The following is a 26,870-nucleotide window of genomic DNA, read 5'->3' on the forward strand; positions in this document are numbered from 1 at the left end:
CTTTTTTTCTTTCTATAATGTGGACCTCCTACAAGATTTTTTTTTTGTTTTGTTATTTCTATTACAACAATATATTCCACAGCACTTTATAATCTCGTTTTAGCAGCACCTTCTTCACCCCTTTATCTTATTGTAGTGTATGGTATGCAGAAATATATCGTTGGGGTGTCTTACCCATGGACACTGATTGGTAAGGTGGTCCGAATGGTATTCAAACCTTCTTGAGTTTCCCTGTTCTAAGAAGCCAATACTGATGTTGGCAATGAGCTCTAATATATTTTTGCAGTTTTACAAAAATATAAATATTCTTTAAAAAAAAAAAAAGAAAACGTGTAAACTTTTTTTGGTATATAAGCGTCCTTTGCTTGTCTGTATTTCCAGTGCAGTTTTCACACTGTCTTTGAACAATTTGTGTAGGTGTGTGAATAATCCCAGTGTGTTAATTAGCAGTTAAATAAAAAGTACGATTGACTCATTTGGCATTGCAGTTGTTGAGGTGCTAAATAACTCCAACATGTCCACTTACCTGCCATTTCATAAGTTCTGTTAGAGCTCCATTTGGATGAGTCAGAATGCCTGTAGAAGCCGGCCCCTTTCCTCAGGAGCAAAATTGTGCAACCTAGAAGGAGGTGATAGGTTTCTTACCCTATTATGACTCTTCTTCTACAAAATGTTCTGTACAATAAATGTATCTTTTTAAAAAAAAGTATTTATTAGATAGATGACTGTGTATACAGTACTTATACTTAAGTACAGATATTATTTTAACGTGCTGAAGGCATTTTGGGAAGATGCCTTTAATGTGTTCCTTACAAATTCACATGAACAAGATATTACTACATTTTTATGTCCGTTCCAGACCACAATACATGAAAAATGTTTTTGTGCCTGTAAAATAAAGGGCACAATGTGTCTAATCCTTTTTATCCTCCACTATTTTCCCACTATTTTTTTTATAATTCTTTATTTTTGATAACACATATCAAATGGTAGCATTAGTGTGCGTCAACAAGAAATTGCTATACATGTCTGAGTTGCTGCACAATTTAGATATTATAATAGTAGATAACCTACTGCACGGTTCGGCATTGGACATAATGTTAAACAAGAGCTTGATTCGAACACATGCTATCTAGTACGAATATAGAGGCTGAGAGTGGATAAAGACTAACTGCAAAAATACAGGAGAAATAATAAAAACATGACTGATATGGTTCGCCTTGCTGGAGTACAGTGGCTGCAGTGTAGTGACCTGTTGGAAAAAGGTTTCAATCACCAAGAATTGGGCAATTAATATTAGGGAGACAGCCAGTCATAGGCGAGACACATCTTTGCAGTAAGTCCCTTAACCAAAGGGCCAGCAGCCCATACATGGCCAAGAGACGCCTGGAGAGTATTCACCACGCACCCAGGACATCAGAGCCATCAGCTGCCAGAGATATACTCCCATCAGATGTGCTGTTAGTAGGCCCCTTTCTCTGGGAGCGTGTTTGGCAGCCATAGAATCCCCTGGTGCTCGTCGGTAGCCCATTTCTAGATCTTCTGTGTTGTTCGGAAGCAGGGTTACACTGTGCTCCAGCTCCATGGGAGCGCACAAGCCATCTTGGAGAGCAGTATATTGGTGGTGTTTTCAGTCTATGCCACTTGGTTGGTTTCCTGAAGGATGGCCCTCCTTGGAGATACCTCCTCTCTGGGTGGGGTGTGTGTTTTGCTGCAAGGTCAGAGGTATAGTATGTCCCGGCGAGACTGTCGTAGTTGTGCCCAAGCGATAGTGGAGTTTGGACCAGAATTCGGCAAACAGTCTAACTAGATTAACCAGCAGTAGCAGGTCTCGAGGCCTGTGACCGCATGTGGCATTCTCCATAGTGTGAGAGGCAAGGTGGCTGCCACTGGTGATTGCTGGAAATTCTCCACCGCAGCGCAGATACGTAGTGCCGGGATATTCCTCAATGGTGAGGCGGGGGGGATGGGAGAGTGTGGGAAAGATCTTAGAAGTCGGTAAATGCAGCAGTATGTAGAGGGATCGGCAGCTTAACCCTCATCCTCTGCAAGTAGGCCTCTTGTAGGCCTCAGGTCTGCCCACTGATAAGAGCCGACGATCTCAATCAGGATCACGGGGAAATTAGCCACCGCAGACACCTCCCATCTCCAGGATACTTTGGCAGCCAAGTTTCAGCTTCCAATTCGCGATTATCGTCAGTTTAAAGCGTTTCTTTGCGGACCTAACAGGTTTGTGATTGGTCAGCGCAGCTGCTAGGCTCCACCCCCCGGACTGATATTTTAAAAATACTTTGAATAACATTCTATAGACCTCTACAAGATCCTGCTAACCGGAACTTAATATTTTAAATAGTGTTTTCTTTGTTTTTACTTTTGTGCATCAAAGATTTTGTTGTGTGATCCAAATGTAGATGCATCTGAAATAAAAAATGTTATAGCAAGAAATGGAGGCTCATATTGCATATCCATTTCTTTACTGTACACCAATAGCAGCAAAGAATACAAAACCGTAAGAAAAAATAGTATACATAGTAATAGGCCATTCCCTTCATACGTCCTCTTTCTTTGCTGCTCCACAGTCAGTTAAGTACCATCTATTTTGTTGTACTAATTGTGTATTTGTTCTTATTATGTGTCTGGGGATTTTAGTTTAATTAAACCTTTGAGTTTACATTGTAGAACTGTTTCTGTACCGGTTTTATTGTGTATTGTTTGGTTCTGTGCTCGTGGTCCCAGACCAGGCAGGGGGTCTTGCTCCTTCTTTTCCCTTGGGTGTGTCTTCTCCTTTTTTCATTCCTTCTATTTCTTTATATAAGTTCTCTCTGACTTTCCCTTTGGGGGTGCTTGGGTCTTTCCGTTTCTGGTTTTCCCTACTTGCTATACCGGAGCGGCTTAGGCGTGTGTGGTTTTTTTTTGCACCTGTTCGGCACTTTGAGTGGTTTTCTAGTGTCGGACATTCAGATGTTCGCATGAGAACACCCATTCGCCTGTTTTATGATTGCAGTTTGGGCCACAAACGTTTGGTCGTTCGCTGTTTTTTCGTATCTGACCATTTGTTTGTTTCGTTGCTTCTTTCGCGAGTTCTCCTAGACGCATTTGGCACACGAATGCACTTTGGTCGCAATATGAATTTCCAGGCTATGCTACTGGCATTTTAAGATGGATGGCATCCATCTTCTTAGGGACTTACTCCTGCACGGGGCTTGACTGGCGAAGCTAGACTTTCGACTCCTACCTGATTGGCCGGCACACGCGGCTTCCAGGTACCTTCTATGCTTCTGCTGGAGGGAACACATATGGCGCTTAACCTGTCTTACATTTGGTCTCTATTCGGCGCCTTGGTGCTTCACCAAGCTGCTATGTCCGGCAACGGCCTGGCTCCACAGTTGGGGTGTAAGTCTTATCGTTTATCGGGACGATATTCTAGTCATGGCCCAGGACCGCTCCGTTCTCGAGCGTCTGATACCATCCAGATGCATGGAATTCTTGGGATTCCTTGTGAACTCTGAAGAGGACTCCTTGTGCCTGCACATGTCAAAAATTAATGATCCGCAAGGAGCTTCGCAGGACTCTCACCTGACCACATCTCACCCTACGTAACCTGGCGAGACTAATTTGACTGTTAGCATTGTCGTTCCAAGCAGTGTTTCTGGCTCCACTGCGAATGGGTGTCCACGGGAGAGCGAATCCAGGATGCACATCAATGCTCTGGAGCTTCCAGTGCATGCATTAGCCTATGGATGGACAACGTATCGGCTGTTCAATATGTCAACCAAATGGGAGGCACCCATTCGGCATTGTTGTCTCGCTTGGCAACGGACTTATTGGAGTTTTGTCCAAGACAGAATCTGATGGTCCAGGCAGAGTACCTACCGGGCCTGCACAATGTTCAGGCAGATTGGAATTCTCGGACAGCAGCAATTTGGATATTGGATGTAAAGATGTTTTGCATTATCTCTTGCCTTTGAGTTCCCTTTCTATCGACCTGTTCGCCTCACGGCTCAATGCCCAGCTAACCCGTTTCTTCAGCTGGCGTCCAGATCTGGATGCAGAGGCGGTGGACGCTTTACTGCTTTCCTGTTTCTGCACCTGCAATGGCAATTCTCCAATTCCTCAAGTCTGTTTTAAACTGGGCGAACCTACCAAACGATAAATGTATGTAGATCTGCCATTTCTTCGGCCCATCAGCGTTTTCGAGGATTGTCCGGCGAGACGACATCCTTTAGTATGCCGGCTTCTACGTGGCTTCCTCCTCTCTTGCCCACCTAGACCACGTTACTCCGCTACAAGGGATGTCTCCATGGTGCTATCGTTGTTTACCTTACCTATATCTTATCTGTACTCCTTTTTACCCTTTCACTCCCTTCCTACTACTGTCCTATGAGTATTTGCACGTAAGCACTTACTTTTTAATGTATAAAAACCCAACTGACTAATAAACGGCCGATGCTTATTTTGATAACCAACTGGTGTCTAATTCACGCTTCTCCAAGTTCACTTGTAATAATAATTTGGGCTTCCTCTGAATATAACAAGATCAATATTTGGATCTATATCACTGGTCGTGCTCCTAAAGGGCCGCAGCACCCGACCGGGTCCCTGATAGGTGATAAAAACACGGTGGCCATTTTGTTTGGGGAAATCACGGCGGAACCCTATTTGTGTTCTCGCGGAACACCAATTGGGAAATGCTGGTCTAATGGAATCTCCTACGTTGGCGGTTCTTGTTTCCTGTGTTGGAGTTGTCCCAGTTAGTTGGATTGTTACCTGGTTGGACTCCGACTGATTTTGCGGGCAGTTCTTGTGTGGTTGGACTGATTCCTTGGTTCCTGTTTAATGTTTGTTTTTTGTGGTCGCATCTCCAAAGAGAGAGGAAATATGAAGGGAGGTGCTGACAACGATATTGGGACTTGGTATGGGAGTGGCCTATTACTATGTATACCCTTCCCCCCCCCCCCCCTTTACTGTTTTTTGTATTCTCTGTTGCTATTAGTGGACAGTAAAGAAAGGGATATGCAATACTCATCTGTGTCTTTAATAAAATCATGACTTTTTGTCATAATCATGTAATTTTCCATTTATGCTTTCTCATCGGATTTATTTTTTAAACTAAATTAACGTGTGTAAGCAGGCATAATGGGCATATGACAGACTTAGAGAGACAAAAATGACATTGACACAGTTTGACTTGGACTGTATTATGAGCATTCTGTATTATAAATTTGCATATATACCTGTGTTTATAAACCAACTTCAGCTTCCTATGCTTTTTAGGTATAAATGAAATGGCTTATTTTTTTAAATTAAACTTATCTTTATATACCGTGTGCATTTTTGGTCTTTTTGTGTATATTGAATGAGATGACTGCCATGGTTCTGTACTCGCTGGGTTGAGATTTATTTGTATATTTTTGTTCTTTTCCTGTGATAGTAAAACAAATTTAAGTGTCAAAGTTTTAAAAATAAATAAATATGTAGGTTGCTGACTTGTGAGTAATAGGGAATATGTGGGTGGCGTTTCAAAGAACCTCTTGGATTTTCAGTGTTTGAAAGAGCATGCAGCATTTTTTTAAAAACCTAAAATGGTGAAATATGTTGAGTAATTGACATTAAAATCTAAATCACTGTGTAGCCTATTATCAACATGGGTAAAGCCCTAGTAAAAAAACGACTAGATTCGTAACAAAAAACCATGAAGCCAGGACACCAGGATAGACCAAGGGCTTAACCCTGAAAATGTATAAACAAAGTAAAAAAGCACGATCCCACACTTGGCAGGAAGTTGTTGCCTGGAAATAGATGGGGCCCTTTCATAAACCAGGTAAATGACATCCATAGATATGTACTCCATATGTTATTGAGCTAATTTTGTTATGGGATAGCTACATTCAGTACAATAATTTCTGACCTTTATCCTAAATTGTCTCCATTAGTCGTATTCAAATCAAAACTGTAAAAAGGTGGGTGCCTAACAGAAAGAAAAGCTTTATTAGCTCAGGCCACTACACTGTACATAAAACATACCTAGTTTGAAATAGGGAGTATGAAGTCAGTGATTCAGTTCCCAAGAGCCAGTTTGATCTTTCCTTGGAAGAAATATATATATATTAAAAAAAAATACAAAAAACATTTTAAAATTTAGATTTTTACTCTTGACCAAGAGTAAACATCCAAGGATGTTGTGATATTGGAATAAACATTGTCTCCCTTGAAGATTAGGTCTTATTTTCTCATTTTCCTCAGAGCAACTTCACCCAGTATTTTGGTCCATCTACCAGAACTGGTTTATGCATAGTCCACTTAACTATAAACAGGTGGTAACCTTGTTCTCTGATCTGCATGTGGACATGTCCACCACCCAAACTTGTCATGGGTCACTTCCAATAAATGTAAGGTTATGATCCTACCCAGAAGATCACTTTTGGATAAGTCTAATTTACGGTATTATTATTATTGACCCCGGCCAGCATGTTTGTATAGTGTTTTTTTTTTTTTTCTTTGCATCATCGACCACTTGGACACCATGTGGTTTATTCAGAAATCTGGCTGAGTCACACTATCCTATTCCAATAATACATCACTCTATTTCTTATGTTGATTTTTAGCTTTTCCCTTTTTTGGTAACTGTTTTAGAGTCTTTATTCCATAGATTGTGGTTTCTTTTTTTACTAGCAAGAGCTTGGCCGTTGACTGTTCGGATTGTGAAATTATTGTGGAAACTTTTTTTTTTTTTCTCCTTTAGTAAGATTAGTTTACTTGGCAAAAGAGTAGTAACTCATTCAAAGGTAGGGATTTTAATGGCAGATGCTGAAGAAATACTTTCATTCTTTATAAGTTTTATTGCCTGGAAAAGAAATAAAGCAGACATATTTCCTTCTACAGCTCAAAGAGGAGTTCGAAGTTTCAACCTTGTCTACAGTGAGTTTAAATGTGAAATGTCCTTTATATGTTGAATATTTGATATCCAGTTTAAGCTAGGGTCAACTCAACCGTTTAATTGCCAAAGTAACGGTTAATGTCCGCATACATTAAACCCCCAACCGTTTCTTTTTGTGGGAGCACATGAAATTACACCTTACAATTCTTTCAGATTTTTAAACACTCGGGGTACATGTTAATGATTTTAAGTGCTATTTTATCTTTTTTTTTTTTGTATAGTGCTAACATATAATGCAGTGTTTTATGAAATTGCCAATATAAAATTGTATAGAAGTAATTCGAACAGTCAGAAATGAGAGGTGAAGAGGACCCTGCTTAAACTAGCCTACTGATGTTCAAAATATTGTGCAACTGTATCGCTGATCCTTTCACCCACCACAGCAGTTAGGATATCCTGAATAGGCATGATTCGTGAACCAGAAACATGGCAATGTCCACTTTGCCAACTGCTTAGTAAGTTAAAATAGACCTGAGGAATGTTCTCTCCAAGTAGATTTTACCAAATGTCATGCAACAGATTGGACAGGAATTTTAAATTGGGTTCTGATGAATGGCCTTAATGTTGTATTACGCAATGCAGTTTTTTCCTTCTTTTTTTTTCTTCTTCTAACTAGTGGTTATTTTTCAGTTGCCAGTGGGGAATATGTATTGTACCAGTGTGACTAAAGGAGTTAATTTTCAACTTTCTCATGTTGACTGTCAGGTTTGTGCTTCAATTGATTATTTTTCAAATACGGTTTTACATTTCTCTAAAAACCACGTTATTGGCCTCAAACTTGAAGAATGCTTACAAATAATATAAATATATATATATATATATATATTTTTTTTTTAACTTTCTTTTTATTAGAAGTTTTCAATGTCATACAATGTTATACGTCACAGGTCAACAAGCAATAGGAACATCGTGCACGTTTGTACAAATAATAATATTTTCTTGATATGTTTGAAAGCCATGCTCCATTAAATAAGAGATGTTCTCACATTTTAGATTTCTGCAGAGTATATAATCCATAATATTTCTCAACCGTTCTGGATTTTAATAAATCACTGTACTTTCATACATGCACATGGTTTCACGGTTGCTTATGATATTACAGTTAATGTTCTGTAGCAGGGTTTGGTATGTGCTGCTAAAATGGCATTTGAGAAGAATGGTGAACACATGTTATACTGTTATGGCAGTTAAGCACATTTTGTTGTGCTCAGGACTTACTATGAAGCTAAAGCACAGGGTTAGGGACATCTACCCCTTCCCTTTACTGCAGTGAAGCGTTGGCATCTGTCTGTTTGTATGTAATATGCTTTCAATCCCCTTAAAGCGAATCTGTCACTTTTGGGGGTCTTTCCATATTGTGCAAAGACCCCAGTTAGGATCTGTGGCTGTTGGATGCAATGAAAGGTAGGTTTACGTAGAATACCTAGAATCCGCCACCTGTTGACTCCCCATGAGACTTCCTATGTGAGGAGCAGGGAACCTTAGCCTATTTGTCTCTTGCGGCAAGTCAGAGCCAACATCATCTGTCAGGTTTATGTCTGTTATTGGGACTTGATCATACCTCCCAAGTATCCCCGTTTAGGATGAACAGGCCTTATTTTGGGCCCAAATTCCTCTGTCCCTCTTTCTTAGGAGATCCATATTGTTGTTTTGAATGTATAAACAAGCTCCACAACAATACAATAATGTGTTTAAACTGCAATAAATGTGTTTTTAGTAAATAAAATACATTGTTCTACATTACATTTTAGTTGTACAAATTATAAGCAAGTCACATAAAATCTCATACAACGGCTCTGCCCCTGGCCAAACACCCACACACACCCCGAAAATTTGTGTCCCTCTTTGTCCACTTGAAATATTGGGAGTTATGCTTGATGCCTGGTGACTTTGAGGAGGAAATAAAGAGGAAGTTGCCTTGTTGGATATCTGTAAATTGGTGCAGTCCGGACATAATTTGTAAGATCTCACAGCATCTAGCAGCGTTGAGCACATACTTGCTGCTCTCTGTTAATGTATCCAGGAACTACTTTCCTCCAGAACAGCTGACCTAAATCTAATGGCTAGCTCATCACCGTTGTACAGACTGTAAGGTGAAGGAGTGAATCACATGCTGGCAACCAGGCACCCATAGTTTTAATTTTAATTTCTTACTTTAGAGGTGGGTCAGTTATCAGGACTAGCTGTGTTAGGAGGCTTTTAATTTTGTCCAAAATCCAAATAGTGTATTTTTCTTTATTATCTGGTGGCCATGTTTAATTTTACTAAATTGTGCATGGTTTAAAAAGTTTCTATTGAGCATTTTAAAAACGTTTTCTGTAAAGCAGATTAGTTAACCACCATTCTTGGTATCCAAATGACATTGTGTGACCTTCATTATTATTTGACATATTTAGGACAAAGAGCTGCTCTCTCTCTGTTAACCATTGTATGCTGGCTGTGTGTGCCCTCCCTGCCCCCTTCTCAAGTGCACGACTTTACTCGCTTTGCATATGAAAGGCCTAGAATTTTGAATCATTTTGACTTCCTGAGAAAATTGAGGCACAGTGGTGTAGAGTTTCAAAAAGTTCCTCATAATGTTAACTTCTTTGCATGTTATGTTGCTTATATGTATACATTAAAAAAAGTGAAAAAATCTGTATAAATTCTAAAAATGTAAATAATACATATATCTATATATACTAAAAGAAATGTGTGTGTGTGTGTGTGTGTATATGTGTGTATATGTGTGTATATGTGTGTATATATCTATCTCATCTCTTATGGCTTGATTTGGTGAAACATAGAATGTGACGGCAGATAAGAACCATTCGGCCCATCTAGTCTGCCCAGTTTTCTAAATACTTTCATTAGTCCCTGGCCTTATCTTATAGTTAGAATAGCCTTATGCCTATCCCACGCATGCTTAAACTCCTTTACTGTGTTAACCTCTACAACTTCAGCTGGAAGGCTATTCCATGCATCCACTACCCTCTCAGTAAAGTAATACTTACTGATATTATTTTTAAACCTTTGTCCCTCTAATTTCAGACTATGTCCTCTTGTTGTGGTAGTTTTTCTTCTTTTAAATATAGTCTCCTCCTTTACTGTGTTGATTCCCTTTATGTATTTAAATGTTTCTATCATATCCCCCCTGTCTCGTCTTTTCTCCATGCTATACATGTTAAGATCCTTTAACCTTTCCTGGTAAGTTTTATCCTGCAATCCATGAACCAGTTTAGTAGCCCTTCTTTGAACTCTCTCTAAGGTATCAATATCCTTCTGAAGATAGGGTCTCCAGTACTGTGTACAGTACTCCAAGTGAGGTCTCACCAGTGTTCTGTACAATGGCATGAGCACTTCCCTCTTTCTACTGCTAATACCTCTCCCTATACAACCAAGCATTCTGATAGCATTTCCTGCTGCTCTATTACATTGTCTGCCTACCTTTAAGTCATCAGAAATAATCACCCCTAAATCCCTTTCCTCAGATGTTGAGGTTAGGACTCTATCAAATATTCTGTACTTTGCCCTTTGGTTTTTACGTCCAAGATGCATTATCTTGCACTTATCCACATTAAATGTCAGTTGCCACAACTCTGACCATTTTTCTAGTCTACCTAAATCATTTTCCATTTGGCTTTGGTGTGTGTATTTGTGTTTAGCATCCATCCATCGTGTGGTGGGGAAAAAAGTGTGGATGAAAACCCTTTCCACCTGAAGTAAGTGGATAGTTTATACATTGTTAAACATAAATACACACACCAGTCAAGCCTTAAGACTTACTTTTCCCGCTGAAATCTCACTTTAACAGTGCTCTCACTACTGCAAGGGATTCTGGGTAGGCATATGCAAATTAGCTCAACAAAGAACAACATTTTTGCCTCATAATTCCACTTTATACATGGATTACTTGGAGTATGTGTGGATGAAAACCCTTTCACACCTTTTTCTCACCACAACTCTTTTGGTATGTACTTAACAAGTAACACCAACCTCATGCTGATGAGTTGCATTAACAACGAAAGAGCTGTCCATGAGTGGTTCACTGGCTTTGCTCCTCTTCCCGAGTTGTTTCAAAGCTGCTGTATACAGCAGACTTACTCCAAGGAATCAATGTATTAAGTGGATTTCTGAGGCGAAAATGTGGTTCTTTGTTGAGCACATTTGCATTCGCCTACCCAGAATACTTTGCAGTAGTGAGAGCACTGTTGAAGTGAGATTTAGTCTTATGGCTTGACTGGTGTGTTTAGCAATGTATTAACTATCCACTTACTTAAGGTGGACGGGATTTTCATCCACACTTTTCCCCACCACAACTCTTTTGAGATATGTGTGTGTGTGTGTGTGTATGTATGTGTGTGTGTGTGTGTGTGTGTGTGTATATATATATGTGTGTGTGTATATATATATATATATATATATATATGAGTTATATATGAGTTATATATAGTGTGTATATTTATGTATGTATATGTATGTTATGGCAGTTGTTGAGCACGTTTTGTTGTGCTCAGGACTTACTATGAAGCTAAATCACAGGGGGTAGGAGCATCTACCCATTTCCTTTACCACAATGTAAGCATATGTCTGTGTGCAATATGCTGTCAATCCCCTTAAAGCGGATCTTTCAGGGGTCTTTCCATATTGTGCAAAGATCCCAGTTAGGGTCTGGTCCTGTGTTTGTTAGATACAGTGAAAGGTAGGTTTACTTACCTTGTGCACTGCAGGAGGCTAGAATCAAACCCACTATTCCATACCATGTATTCCACCTTCCTTTAAAAAGGAAGGTTACCTTTAACCCTGATAAAAGACCATGACAAAAATCATAAATCGGGAGAGCGAGGCAGCTGATGTAGCCAAATCTCTATCTCTAGATACAGATAGAGATCGATCTTATGTATGTATGCATGCGTGTGTATTATATGTCATTTTCTTTCCATCTGAGTCTTTTATTGCTGTAACTATAACAACTGCTGTAATGATGCACACATCTTATTCATATGTTTAGTATAAAAACACATTGACAGACAATAATAGCTACACTTTGCAGTGACCACCTTGCATTTATTGTTTCATTATGTGGTTCCCCTAATTCCTGCTGTAGATGAATTCTAATTCTAACATCTACTGATTTTAATAATGCCAAAAATGGAGAATTCATGGATTGCTATATGTTTTCCTACTCCCTCCCTTTTTAACCCCTTCAGGACCAATGAAGGATTAACTAACAATGCCTTTTATACATGCCTGCTAATAAATGAATGACAAATAAAATTTTCACAAAGGATCTTTAGATCTATAAACCATAAGTAAAAATTACATTCAGTGTCATAGGCTCTTCAATTGGGTTTGGAGCTTTTGCTACAATATTCCCCTTGGTCTTCTCGAAAAGAATAATATTGAAATATCTTGTAGTCATTTTCTGATTACTTTTGGCAACTGTGATTCAGTTGATTAAAGCATTCGCTGTACTGGTTTTTAAACCTTGTTGTCACCGGTTCGATACTTGGCATGAGTAACTCGGCTTTCGTTCTTTCCAAAAAGATTGTTAAAATGAGTTCCACGACCTTGGACAATAAATTCTACTAATCCACTGCCAATGATGCAGACATAGGATTGTTAAGATTAAACATAAATTATTTTATAAACAAATAATGAAAAACTATATAAAAAAAAAACTATACAAACTTGACTGCTTATTTGGGAGACCCATGTTATCATGGGGAGTATACCTGCCTCTAGTGGTTCCACTGCGCTAAACAACCAGGAAGTAACAGAACATGTTGTATGATTGACAGCCAAGGGGGTGGGACATACAAAATGCCAGTTTTTATGGAAACCTGCGCTTTGTAAAATGAGGAAAAGAGGACACACTGAAGTGCTTTAGTGGTCTGGAGTGTCCCTTTATGGAGATTACAGCAATCCATTTCTTCTTTCTAACATTTGTAATTTATTTTCCCACTTAAATATTTTTATTCACATTTATTTAAAGCACCTCAATATAGGCTCAATCCAGTTAGTTATAGAAAACAAGCAATATTTTATATTTCGTGCAAGTGCATTTCCGATGTAGAAGTACTGTACTAACACCATAGAGCAGGCATAGGCAACCTTTGGCACTCCAGATGTTTTGGACTACACCTCCCATGATGCTTTGTCAGCATTATGGGGGATCTAGTCCACAAAATCTAGAGTGCCGAAGGTTGCCTATCCCTGCATAGTGCAAACTTTATAGAAGAAGAAATTAAACAAAAACTCTGAATGTACACAATAACAGTACCAAAGAAACTCTGTAATAACTCAAATGAGGCCTATCACTGCTCTGTGATCCTACATTTTAATTTTCTAAGAGCAAGTCCCGGGACATATGGTGTCAAATTGTGTTCTATTGCTGCTGAATGCATTACAGAGTAGTGTTGTAATGATGATGATGATTTCTTGTGCAATGCTCATTATATTTACTGTGCTAATGTAATACGTTATGCTGACAACTTGACCTTGGCTTTCCTATTTAGAGAATTTCTGGGTAAGCAGGTTTAATAAGATTTTTTTTAAATTTATTTCATGGCAAATATCGGTATAAAATTGAAACCAAAAAAAACCCTTTTCTCTTTTTTTAAACTGGTATTTATGACTTTTATTTTTTGCACTTTACTACATTTTATCATTGCCTACTATACATTGATTAAGCGACACAGGGTTCTATTAAAAGTAATCCTTCCTCTTGCCATTTCATCTGTTCCTACATTTGTTAATGTGTTAAATCTGCAGCCAGGATATCACAGGCAGCTCTGAGCAAGTTGCTGGGCCGTTATTAACTTGTTTCCATGACAACGACTGTTCACTTGTTTCCATGACAACGACTGTTCACAAGCCTGAGGACAAAAATGTTTTTATTCTGCTGTATTGAACAAAAGCGTTCTGGTGATGCTCTGGACAAAATGGTCTTTGAAAGCAAGAGACATTGATGTGTTTGTGCTCTGATTTTTTTTTTTTTTATTTTTTTTTTTTAAGGGTCCTTTTTTGGAGATTATGTTGGCACAAAAAAATACTACTCCTAGTTTTTGACCACCCAATTAAATGTTTTACTATGCATGATTCCTGATTTTTATTTAAGTTTGCATATAGCCTGTGTTACAGCTTAAAGTGTTAATGCAGTATCAATATTGTCATTTTAAACTTACTGTACACATTACTGTCAGTGACCTTCTAGAAACAGAGGACATACACAGCTGCTAACACACTTTGACATATATTGGGCTTTTAACACCATTACAATGTTAGAAGGGAAGCAAGTCTACTGTAAAGCATAACATTTTGGGTTAATCAATTTAGTGGTGATGGCATAACCTATTTCAATCAAATCATGTCGCCCAATGTTACAGATGATCCAGGATTGTGGTGCTGTTAAACTGCTCATTGTACCTCTAAAATATTATGAAATATACAAAATTATTGAGACGATGGTAAGCGTTTTAAATTAAAGGACCACTATAGTCACCCAGACCACTTCAGCTCACAGTCCATCTAGGGTTAACCCTGCAGCTGTAAACATAGCAGTTTCAGAGAAACTGCTATGTTTACATTAGGGTTAGGGTTAATCTAGCCTCTAGTGGCTGTCTCATTGACAGCCGCTAGAGGCGCTTCCGCGCTTACATTAGGGTTAATCCAGCCTCTAGTGGCTGTCTTATTGACAGCCGCTAGATGCGCTTCCGCGCTTCTCACTGTGATTTTTCACAGTGAGAAGAAGCTAGCGTCCATAGGAAAGCATTGACAAATGCTTTCCTATGGACCGATTGAATGCGTGCGTGGCTCTTGGGAGGGAGCCCGGCGCTGTAGAAAGGTAAGCGTTTAACCCCTTCTTCCCCCTAGAGCCCGGCGGGAGGGGTCCATGAGGGTAGTCCTTTAAGTAAAGAGATCTGATAACCTTTGTATAAAATATGCTTTTACCAAAAATGAATTGACTTTTGCAACCTGACTCTGGGATACTTGGCTAACTATACCCTTCATAGTTTGACAGATGAAAAAATATAGATGTATTTTGGTGACTAGATTGAGGTGTTTGATTTTGTACACTGGTGTGGATCAACAAGCTGAATAATTTTATTATATTTGATATTTTAAGTTTTTTGATTTATTTTTTTCTGTGTGTGTCTGGACACATATATATTTCAGTGAGTATTGCAGTTTGAGAACTAGAACGCATTTAAGTGAGAGGTTGGGAAAGGGTAACCAGATGGTTCTCGTCGCCAGGGACAGCTGTTGGGTCATACATAGACTTTATTATTCCATCCTGTTATACCAAAAGCTTTTTAGCAAGGAACGACAAGATTACACATCCCAAAGGGAGCCTCTCTGAAAGATGTCCTTTTTATTTTGATCTATTTGATTATAAAATACACACTGAGCATCTAGTCCTTTGCATTATTTATAAAGAAATAGAGGTGTACGTGTACATTTGGCTTTGTGCAGTCCTAACTATTTGTGTTGATCTGTAAAATCTAAATTGAAATTCTTATTTTTAGATAGCGAACAAATGTTGTCACATCAGGTTGAACAATGAATTATTTTAATATATTTTTTAGCAATTGTGTCTTTGTGCTTTTTTTCTGATCTAAGATTTAGAGGTCTCTTCAGATAGAAGGATCAGAGGCCAACGTTACAAATTTCTGCCACCTCTCTGCTTTTGTTACTTATTAGTCAAAATATATATATATTTTTTTTCCTGGCTATCTGCATAAAGTTTTATGTATGTGCCATAACTCTTGGACTATAAGAATAAATAAAGCTAAAGAGCAACCCTATGTCATTCAAAGTTCTCAAGACCCAGCAGGGGGGCGGGGAGGGTGTAAGTAGCTGGTCTTCCTCAAGGCGGCACAAAATAGTTTACGACCGACTCTGCCTGACTATCTCATTGGGAAGCCTTTAAAAGGAAATAGATATGCACCTTCTGCAAGCTGCCTTGCATAAATGTATGAATGTTATCAGAGGCATATCTACTAAATAGATTACCTTTTGGTAATAGTTTTTCTTTAAGTATAGAAATGAGGGATAAACCTGCATTGTAATCTCCTATCCAAATGTGCCACATGTCACGTGCCTGCAAACTTCCTACATAGTCTGGTGGATTTTTAGAACCGCATAGAATTTTTGATTTACAAACCATGCGTGTTACATGTATAAACAGTTATGGTCCCTTTTTATACAAAGAAACATGGCACCACCTGACATAAACTGAAGTCTGGGTGATATTTAATGGATATTACCAATTGCTATCTCAAGATATCAGAATATGCTGTTAAATACAATTCTAGTTTTATTCCATATTTATAATCCACATATTACGCCTGAAGAAACAGTGCATAGCATGGAGACTCTTGCAGACATGTGCTCTCACTTACAAACATGGTTGCATCACTCTGAAGTATTGTAAAACTCTTGTCCTGTTTACTGCTTATCTTTGATACTGCGCAGCATAATTCCATATATTAAATTTTGTTCCTTGTCCAAAAACCTACCCCCCCAATATCTGCCAAACGAATTATTCTGCAAAACCATAAATAAAATCTTAACTGGAGGTATCTGATCACTTAATATCACGATGACACTCTTAGGTCCATTTTTGTAATTTGATTTTTTTCCTTTGCCCCATGTATATTTTACTCTTTGACTACCCTTCCACTGACATTGCTTCTTTCCATATTGTCCCTTTTTGTTCTACCTCCCCTATTTTGAGATGCCTCACTCAGTTAATATGCCCTTCCACTTTTAACCAGTCAATATTCCTCTTTTCTTATCTGCCCCCAAGGTGGTAGTGCAGTTTCCTCCACTATTTCCCATGTTCACACAATTTTTTTTTTCTTGTTTCCCCGTTTTTCGTCCTTTTTTTCTGCTGCACCCGGATATTTACTTTTCCTCGACTGTGTACCTTTTTTGTGCCTGATGCTGGTTTATTATTCCCTGAAAACAAAATCCTGTTTCTTTGGGAGCTGGATAGGAGTAATGTGGCATATTAATACACAATGTTCTGTAATCCGGTACAGCGTTTTAAAATAAGAGTTTCAAATTGAATTTTCTTTCCACAATGGAGATGGACGTATCTATTATCTTTGTCCATCTACTTGTTATCCATGAAGCGGAAAGTAATAAAAGGTAATTGGAACCTTAGTGTGAGCACAGAGAAGTGCTAAATTGTTATTGATTATTGTTAGTGAGTTAATCTACTACATATGTTTTGTAGGCATTACATTTCTACTTTTATGGTTATATATTGTTTTATTTGGGGGTACTGCAGAATGGCAGTATTGTTAATAGATCGGCTGGGAGGAATTCGAACAGTCTCGTGGAGGCCTGCAGTTGGCTGTTCTATACAATAAGGTCAATACGATGGCAAATCTGGGCTTAATTTTGATAGTCAAGTGTGTTTCACTAAATGGGAAATAGTTTGAGTAGGAAAAAGGAACAATCCTCTGGTTCATTCCAATTTGGTCTGAAATGTGCAGCGTTAACCTAGTATTTTGTCAAGAACTGGCTTATTAAAAAAAAAAAAAAAACCTGGTAAGAGAGATCACTGAAATCCAAATAGAGTGGCGAACATTAGTTGCTCCTTGTTTTATAGTTCTCAAACGCATGGAAAGAATGACCTGCAGCTTAAATATGAACTTTCTATATACCGTGATCTTGTTTGGAGGTTTGTTCCCCTAAGTAAGTTTCCAGTTTCTAAAAGTGCTGAATTTTCAATAGAAATCAGACAGTCAGGGAAGTTTGGCTTTTTTTTAAACTTCCGCTTCCTTGCATTGGAGCCAACAGAAGAAGCGCTTAGTTAAAGTTCATTGAAAAATATTAGTGGTGCAATGTACTGTGGCTCGCAGACTTGTGTGAAGAAAAAGTTGCGTGGCTGGGAGACGACAGAGGTTTCTGAATGAAAAGTCTCTGTTCACTGACAGGTGAAGTGAATAACATTGATTAAATTGTTGTCCTTGATAGAAAGATGTCAGAACACACAGGCATCACTGTTTGTTGTATATGGGGCTGCATAGTCCCCGCCCCCTGTCCACTGCTGAAAGCGCCTTCAACGGGGCCGTGAGTTTCAGAACTGGACCATGGAGCAATGGAAGGTCTGACAAACCTTTTTCTTGTTAATTAGGTGGATGGCCGGGTGCGTGTGTTGGGTACCTGGAGTAGAGATGGCAGTAGGGTGCACTATGGGAAGTAGGTGCCAATGGAGGCAGTGTTATGCTCTGGGCAATGTTCTGCTGGAAAACCTTGGGGGGTGGCATTTATGTGAATGTTACTTTGACACCTATCATCTGCCTAGAGAGTTGGCAGACCACGTACACTCCATTATGGCAATGGGGTTCCCTGATGGCAAAGGCCTCTTTTAGGCAGGATTATACACACAGACACGCTGCAAAAAATTGTTCAGGAATGGTTTGAGGTACTCGACAAAGAGTCCAAGGTGTTGTATTGACCACGAAATTCCCCAGATCTCAATTCCATAGAGCATCTGTGAGATGTGCTGGAATAACAAATCTGATCCATGGAGGGCTCACCTCACAAATGGCAGAACTTGAAGGATTTGCTGCCAGATACCGCAGGACACATTCAGAAATCTTGTGCAGTCCATGCCTTGATGCATTGGAGTAGTTTTGGCAGCACAAGGGGGGGCCTACATGATAATATGCAGGTTTTAATATTGTGACTTGTGTATACTCCAAAAGAAAATACATGCATGTTTTATTTGGGGGCATATCTACTCAATTCTTTGAAAAAAAAAATTTTCTTCCTTTAAGAGGAAATATGTGTATTACTGTATTACGAGGTGGAAGTTAATACAAGATGTTTTATTAAATGTTGTGACTTCCAAGGAAGTGATTGGATCTTTTCAAAGTAAATTAATCCATCTTTAATCTAAATTGGAGGGGTAGGAGGACTAAAAGAACCAGTGACTCTGAACAAATATTTTGACACATTGTCACAGCTTTTAAAAGAACACTGCAGTGTAAGGAACACAAACCTATAATGACCCAGTCAGTATGACAACCATTAGTGGTGGACATAACCCTGCTAGGTGAACATTGCAGTTTCTAAAAAAACAAACCTACATTGCAGGGTTAAAAGGATAAGGTAAATGCACCCAGACCACTTCATTAAGATGAAGTTGTCTGGGTGAGTATAGAGTCAATTTAAATTTTCCTCTGTTGCACACTTGTACAGATTTGCACACTATCACTTATGTGCAATATATTAAACTAATTTATTTTTGTTTAAAAAAATTTCATTATCGGGGGCGGAGCCAGCAGCGCAACGGAGCGGACGCATCTCTGTGAGCTCCGACTCCAAATAACTTTCACTGACTCTAAACGGGGAAAATTACCGGTAAAATATCCGTAAACCCGACCACGGAAGCAAGGTGGAACATGGGCAGAAAGTCCAAAAAGACAAAGGCCGACAAAAGCCCTCCCGGACGGGATATTGGCGAAATGCTGCGGAACACACAACAGGCCGCATGGTCCAAGATGGCGCTGGAGGAGGATATTGCATCGTACTCATCGGGCGACTTTGACACGGACCTCATGGAGGCAGCGTCCTTTGGGCCGATGCCAAGCCGCAACACGGGGTCCAAAACACCCGGAGACCCGGTCACAGTGAGTCAACTTAAGGAGATGCTGGCTGAGCTGAGAAAGGACCTTTCTGCCGACATGGCCGGCTATAAAGTGGCCATAGAAGGGGCAAGGACGAAAATCACCCAGCTGGAGACTAATGCGAGCAACCAGGACTCCAGATTGACAAAGGTGGAAAAGCAGATGGCTGACCTGGTGACACAGCAACAGGTTACAGCAGACCGCTTGGATGTCATGGAGGACCAAAGGAGGCGACACAACCTAAAAGTAAGGGGAATACCCGACTCAATCAGCCTCACTGAGCTACCCCACTACATCAGACGACTCTTGGGCGTTCTGCTCCCGCCGAACAGGCAAAGTCCCTGAGGCTTGACGGAATGTTCCGACTGCCGAAGCCGACCCGAGCTCCAGCAACCGCTACAGCAGACCTCATCTTGCGTTTTCAGGGTATGTCGGACAAAGCAGCACTCCTATCTGCACTGCGGGGAAAGACTCCCTTCTCGTTTGAGGGCAACAACCTGTCTTTCTTCCAGGACATTACCAAAAACACGCTTATCTGGCGGAAAACAATGCAGCCGTTACTGATCCACCTCCGCGCAAGAGAACTGCCCTACCGATGGGGGAACCCGAGAGCGATATTGTTTACCTACAATGGGATATCACACAAAGCACAGAGCTACCAAGAACTGGCTGCGCTCCTAACTTCCACGGGTATAATCCAGGCCGCACCCGAACAAAGGTCAGGTCTGTCCAAAATCAACCCGGCTACCATAAAAGTGTTCACCCCGAGGGAAACTCCGAGACAAGCACCGGCCAGTCTACCGACCTGAGTTATTTGAGACTGTATCCTGACCCACTGACCCACCTGCAGTGAAAACCAGCTATCCGTTGTTTCGGACTCCCACAATCAATTAGACTTGTTTTAGTCTTTGATGTTTGAGTTTACGGCTCGTTCCCGACACTACCCTGAGGCTGACCTTAATGATACCCTTCCCCGTTCCCCCCTTTCCCCCCCCCCCCCCCCGCCGATACTCAGATGAGCCCTTTCGGGCAAGCATAAGCTCCAGATAGCGACGCGGGGGTAGACCCCCTATGTGAGGACACACATTTTTAACCCTACCCTGACTACACACTCATATAGGATGCCACGGTCGGACACCTAGTCTGTTCACACTAACACATATTTTTATCCAAAACGTATGATACTTATATATGCCCGTTACTACCTTGATGTCTTTTCTTTACCTTTTTTATTAACTAAGTTGAGTTAACGCTGCAGCAGATACAGCGCTGTCTGCAGCTATAGTCTCAGTGGACCCGACAAATAGAAAGAATGTTCCTAACTGCCGCGCTAACTGAGATATGTTACTAACGTGTTCATAATGTTTGCTTTATACTACTTTACCTATAAAATACCAGTGCAGCATACTTCAATACTTTGTACAAACCATTACTGTATCTTATCTGATGCTAATGTATTTTCACCATGCTATTACCAAATGATGTACCTACTCTGCTGCACTGCCAAAAATAAAGAATTAAAAAAAAAAAAAAAAAAAAATTTCATTATCGGTGTATGATAGACTACAAATGTAGGGCCAACAGTGGCCTGGAGTATCCATGTAACCCCTTAATCTTAAGGTTTTAAGCAAATATATTTATAGGATGACTTCTCTGGATACTCATCCATCACAATGTTTCAGAGTCTTAATCTCTTCAATTATGAGAGCGACTGATTCCCACTGATATAAGATAAACTGTGCTCCATGCAGGGTAGATGTTATAGTGTGTGAATTGTAATGTGTATGTTGTGGAAAGAGTAGAGCAAGCAATCCTGATGATGGGTAAGGATGAAACGAAAATGAAGACTGCTCATGGGGGACAAATTGCTAAATTACAAAGTCCAAAAAGAGAAAATACCCCAAAACCCTTATAGGATATTTCATGCCATTTGAGATTGCGAGAAATCGGTCACGTGCTACCGTAAAACGAGCTATTAGGAAAGTGCACATATAATGATATGGGTCTTCATTTTAAGAGGATGGACATTGTAGATATATATTGCCTTTAATTTGTGTAGCCTCTGTGACCTTCATTAAAAATGTAAATTTCCATATTTATTTTCTTTTCTGGTTAATTTTATTTCATATATTTTATTACAATTAATTACACTTGTCAATCCCTTTATACAAATTCAGTGCCTGCTCATTACTCTAGCGAGTAGAATTTTGGGAGCCTGATTTTTAAAAATATTCCCTCCCTTGTATTTCAACCATCTGGTATAAAATAATAGCTGTTGGGTCCCATGCCTGTGTGCTGCCAGTGAGACAGACATTTGGCATGCCTTACTACAGTGAAGCAACATCAGCATAACAGCAAGGGAGGGAGGAGAGGAGATCCTCCTGTGGTAACTGTCAAAATGTTAAATGTTTCTCACAAATTTAATGCTTCTCTAAACACTGCATTTGGTCACATGACAGAGTTGCACTCAGTTGTTCCAGAGGACTGTCGCACTAGAGCGGTGTTGAACCCTGCAATGTATATATTGCAATTTCTTCAAAATTGCAGGATTAAAACTACACCCATTGCACCCATACCACTTCATTAAGATTAAGTGGTCACAATGCATTTAGTGATTCTTTAACCCCTTAAGGACCAAACTTCTGGAATAAAAGGGAATCATGACATGTCACACGTCATGTGTCCTTAAGGGGTTAAAGAGAGGACTTGACTGAACATATCAGTGTCCCAGTACAGCGTGAGTGTGTGTATAAACACTTTAATGCAAAGATTAGCATGCAGTAGTTAATCTTATTTTTAACGGCAGACTTTATTTTATACTTGTCCATACTGTAATTAGGACAGGATGTTCTCCTTCTGAAGAATAGCACAGTGTAAATGTGGGTATCATTGAACATGGAGAAATAGCATTATTTCCAGCATGTGAATTATCATGGTCCGTCCACAAACACAAGACACATTGTTTGAGTTAGCAGCTCTGCTGTGACCCATTTAATGATGGGAATGCTCAACAAAAAAATGTTTTTCAAAAATCTGGTATATCTGACATTTAATATTTTATGTCAATGACATCTTGTAAAAGGATTTTGTGCCATTTGCTAGACATCAAATGGCAGATTATAGTTTTGAGGTGGCACAAGATTAAATGATAAAATACCCCTACAAAGTTTGCAATCTCACTCCCCCCTTTCAACTATTTTTTTTGTAGCTGAATGCTACAATAGTTTAAAAAAACAAACAAAAAAAATCGATCTGCATTCAATACATGACAAAGCAAAACACGATTTTTGTAACCATTGTAAATGTATTCGAAAGATCTGAAAATAAAAAAAATCAAATATTGAAATAGCAAATTGACATAAAGAGACACTGTAGTCACCAGAACTACAGCTTAATGTAGTTGTTCTGGTGACTACAGTGTCCCTTTAAGTCAATTCAGGCATTTCATGTAAACACTGCCTTTTCAGAGAAAAGGCAGTGTTTATATTGCCCCTAGGGACACCTCCAAGTGGCCACTCCTCAGATGGCCACTAGAGGGGCTTCCTGGCTCAGGGCTGCACACCTTGCTGTTCAGCACCCCCACGCTCTGCATGGAGACACTGAATGTTCCTCATAGAGATGCATTGATTCAATGCATCTCTATGAGGAGGTCCTGATTGGACAAAACGGTATTTGACCCCGGCCCCATGACTATTTGCGCCAATCCAAAGCCTTCCCTATGGGAAAGCATTGGATTAGCTAGAAATCTGCCATTTTGATGTCACAAAGGGGGCGGAGCCAGCGCCGGCGGTCCCGTGTGGCGTTGGAAATAAGGTGAGTTTTTTTTTTTTTTAACTTTTATAGGGGGCAAGCAACCTATATGGTGGGTTTAGCACTATAGGGTCAGGAATACATTTTTGTGTTCCTGACCCTATAGTGATCCTTTAAGTTTTCAGACCATTTGATATGACGCTTGAAAATTTCAATGCATCCCCTTTCTCTGGGTCATCTTTAAAGGGTTTCTGCTCTTTGATTTGAGTCCACTTGTGGCAAATTAATTGACTGGACATGATGGGAAGGCAAACACCTGATCTCACAGCTGTAAATGTATATCAGAGCAAAAACCAAACCAGGAGGTCAAAGAAACTACCTGCAGAGGATACGATGGTGTTGAGGCACAGATCTGTGGAATACATTGAAAATTCCCAAGAGCACAGTAACCTCCTAATTTCTTAATGTGATATTTCAGGTTCTTTTTTCTTTTTAATATATTCACGTAGGTGTCAGTCTGGTGGTTATTTTTCTACATGTCAATTTAATAATTGTAGTATCTGGTTGCAATATAAAAATAAGGCAATGAAGGGGTTGTGAATACTTTCTGAATGCATTGTACATAATCATTTGAACCCTTATAGTAATAATATGAAATTAGTTAACCTGAACGGATGCTTGTTGGCTTTTCCTTAAAATATCCTGGAGTGCTAACACAAAATATTGGATGATTGTTATTGTGTCCTAGAGTATGTGTGTATCTATAAATTAGAAATCCTTTGAAGACAGGCACAGTATTGAAGTACAACGCCAAGCATCATATATTTCAGTTTGTTGTAATGGTTTTTGTGTCAGGAACCGTGGAAACTTATTTTAAATTCTCACCGTTTAGTGATTAATCGTTTCATTTAATTGCTGTCCTAACCCACCCATATTCATCGATATAGCTTGGGTAACTCTTCACCATTTGGCCATTCAAGTATGTGTATTATATGAGCACACAGTAGCCGGGCCTGAATTCTGAACCGTCTTTCACTTGCTGGAGCTGTGCTGTGGATGTGTACGTACGTGGTCTGCAAAGTTCCTCTCCTGTATCAGCACACATTGTCCTCTTGCAGCACCGTTCCTGCAGTGAAAGGGCCTGACTCAATTGCTGAGCAGACTATGTGCGAGCATTACAAATACTGAGATATTTCAGTGGGGAGATTAACCTTTCCCATATGTCCATGTGAAGGGGGTAGACAGCAGCGATTACATGAAGATATTTATTAGAATGGAGAGCAATATAAAGGGGCTACTCTAGTGGTAAAGCTGATTTTATTGAGACATAACATAAAAAACAAAATCAAGATTGTTCGAACTGATTTCATTAACCCTTCATGATGTTTTTTTCTGCATTCTCCCTATTGCAAATTTCATTGTGACTGTAACTACTGCCAACAATGTTAAATAATGCAACAGCATGTTAATTGTTTTCCATTAAAAAAAAAAAAAAATATATATATATATATATATATATATATATATATATATATATATATTTTTTTTTTTTTCAAATTCACAAATGCGTGGATCTTTCGTAATTTTGTATACATTGGAATACTAGAAACACCTTGTATGTGCCAGGGTTACACGGTTTATGGAAGGTCTATAAATGTTATGGAAACATTTACCTTGTCAAAATTCTAGAAGGATATTTTTCTTTCTCTTTTTTTTTTTTTTTTCATCGTCATGAGCCATTCTTCACACTGACTCCTAGAAATGAGATCATTATCTTCCTAAGACCTCGGGGAGTCCTTCCACCGCACTCTTGTTCTATAATTGCATCCATGATTTTATTTATTTATGAAGTGTTCCACCAAGGGGGATAACTTGAAATTTCCCTTGTTAATGTTTCCTAGAAAGTATCTGGTGTATGGTTAGAGAACGTATCATATTAACGTAAATACTTTTAGGAGAATGGAATGATAGTGGAATAGATAGTGGTTGCACTTTGATTTGTGAGTCCAAAGAGACTAGTATTTTCAAGGAGTTTAAACTGGTAGTATAGCGGTTTCCAAACTGTGTGCTGCGGCACCCTGGGGTGCCGCCACGTGCACACAGGGGTGCAGCAGAATGTTTTCCTGGTGCTGTGATTATAGCACTAGGAAAACATTACTGCTGAACAGGGGCCCGGTCGGGTGCTGTGGTCCTTTAAGACCGTGACAGGGCCCCTGTAATGTCGTCTGGCTAGGAGGAAGTGACAGCCTGTCACTTCCTCCCAGCATCATGCAGGGAGACAGCACAGGAGGATGCAGCCGCAGCGTGAGGAGAGAGGAGCACAAAGAGCTCCAGCCCCTCACTCCCCCAGTGTGCCAGTGTGTGTATCTGTTTCATGGTGTGGGCATGTATCAATGTTTGTGTGTATCTGTGTGTGTGTGTGTGTGTTAATGTGCATGAATATCTGTGTAAGTCTGTATGTATGTGCATACATCCATGCAGTCAAACACCAGCACAACATACAAGCATACTCCTGCAATCCAACACAAATATTATATACAAACACACCCCTGCATTCAAACGCAAAAAAAATATTAAACACACCCCTTCACACAAATGTACATCCGCGTTTAAAAGTGAACATTACATTCAGACGCACCCCTGCAATCAAACTCAAACATTACATACCAACACACCCCTGTATTAAACACAATTACTAAATACAAGCATCCCTTCAAACACCAACACTGTACATTACACTATAGCGCCAGTAAATGCCGCAGTGCTGTACAGATATACAACCTAGAAATTTCGACTTGGGTGTCATGGAAAAATACTGAAACATTAAGGGCGCCTTGAACCTTAAAAGTTTGGGAACCACTGTGGTAGAATATTTAGCATTTTGGAAGATACATTTCCTAAATAGAAGACTGTTTCACCATATTGACTTTAGTGATGTGTAATATTCTGTAAAGCGCTGGAATCCTAGCAGTTGAGGTGATCAAGGCAAAAATGTTTGTAGTCTTCCTTTGAACTATAAATTGCAGGGAATGGTATGTGGAATACAAAGTTGTATTTCTTACTCTATAGTGCCCTTTGCTTCCCCGTGCAATGCAAGGGTTTAAAAAAAAAAAAAAAAAGGAAAATTAAATTGTTTCCTCACCTGAATCCAGCGCCGATGCCACGCCTCCTCAGACATCATCCGACGAGAGGCACCTAATGCGCTTGTGTGGCATTCACATTAAGCCTTCCCCATATGAAAGCCTTGCCTCCATTCTTCACTGTGGGCATTTTACTAACGATGGATGTCAAGCTTCAGCTCCCGTAAACTCCCTAGGGCCTAGGTGGTCATAGTGCTGCAAGGTAAACATTTCAGTTTCTCTAAATGACTAAGGGGCTCATGGCTACTGCACCCAGACCACTTCATTAAGCTGAAGTGGTCTGGGTGCCTATAGTGTCCCTTTAAATTTGCAGTAAGAGCTTCAAGGTCCACATCACTGAGGCTTATAGAGGAGGGGCTAGAGAGGTAAGAGTGTGTGGAGGAGTTGCACTATGTGTGCGTCTACCTTCTTATGTTG

General features: G+C 39.6%; 1 protein-coding gene across 6 annotated transcripts in view; it reads left to right on the forward strand.

The window, feature by feature from the left end:
• The window catches only part of GPM6B (glycoprotein M6B), a 129,940-nt gene that overhangs the window by 83,864 nt on the left and 19,206 nt on the right, over positions 1 to 26,870 (forward strand). The window lies entirely within an intron of this gene.

This window comes from Pelobates fuscus, chromosome 1, assembly GCF_036172605.1.
Source record: "Pelobates fuscus isolate aPelFus1 chromosome 1, aPelFus1.pri, whole genome shotgun sequence".
Taxonomy (NCBI): domain Eukaryota; kingdom Metazoa; phylum Chordata; class Amphibia; order Anura; family Pelobatidae; genus Pelobates; species Pelobates fuscus.